This window comes from Parasteatoda tepidariorum, chromosome 4, assembly GCF_043381705.1.
Source record: "Parasteatoda tepidariorum isolate YZ-2023 chromosome 4, CAS_Ptep_4.0, whole genome shotgun sequence".
NCBI classification, from domain to species: domain Eukaryota; kingdom Metazoa; phylum Arthropoda; class Arachnida; order Araneae; family Theridiidae; genus Parasteatoda; species Parasteatoda tepidariorum.
The window spans coordinates 49188885-49189718 of NC_092207.1; positions in this window are offsets into that span (position 1 = coordinate 49188885).

An 834-nucleotide genomic window follows, 5' to 3' on the forward strand; every position below is an offset into this window, starting at 1 on the left:
ACAAATGAATGTTCCGTATGAATATATGAATTAAGGAAAAAATACATAAAGATAACAAACAGCATTGCTAACGAAAAAATAATTGCTTCTTCGAAATTCGGAGATTATCTAATGGAAGAATGATCTAGTTTTCATTATTTATTTTTTATTTATTCATCCATTTCTTCAATTTTTCATTAATTTATTCGTCCATTCATTTATTTATTCGAATATTTTCTTCTTGTATTTATATATAGTTTAATTATTGGATCTAATGCTTTGAAAATATTATGCGTTGCATACTATAATACTATTTGATTGTCCCACTTGAAATAAACATTTTTGATTTTAAAAAAAATGTAAAAATTTAATGTCAAAAACGCAAATGTTGAGGCGTATTTAATCATAGCCAGTAGCAGACGACACGAATGCATTTTTTTTTGTTCTATTTTATTACATTATATACTAAAATTAATATAACATCTGATTCGATAACATTATTTGTGTTTATGATACTATGATAGTCTATTATATTCTATTCGATATGATTTTCAAGTCAATTGCAAACAGCACTTTCGATTTAGAGTCAAAAAATATTCTAAATATTATTGGTTTTAACTAAAAATTCTGCAGTGTTAAAGATATGAACATTTAAGTCGTATAATAAAATTTTCGAAATAATGAAAACTAAGTGGTGGGTTTATTCGTTTGAATTACTCTCGATTGCATTTACACTCGATTCTATTGTATAATTTACAAAAATTTTACATTTGTCTTGATCACATTATATTCGATTATATTTCATTTGATTTTATTATTTATAGTTTCATTAAAGTAAACGCCATGTGATCATAA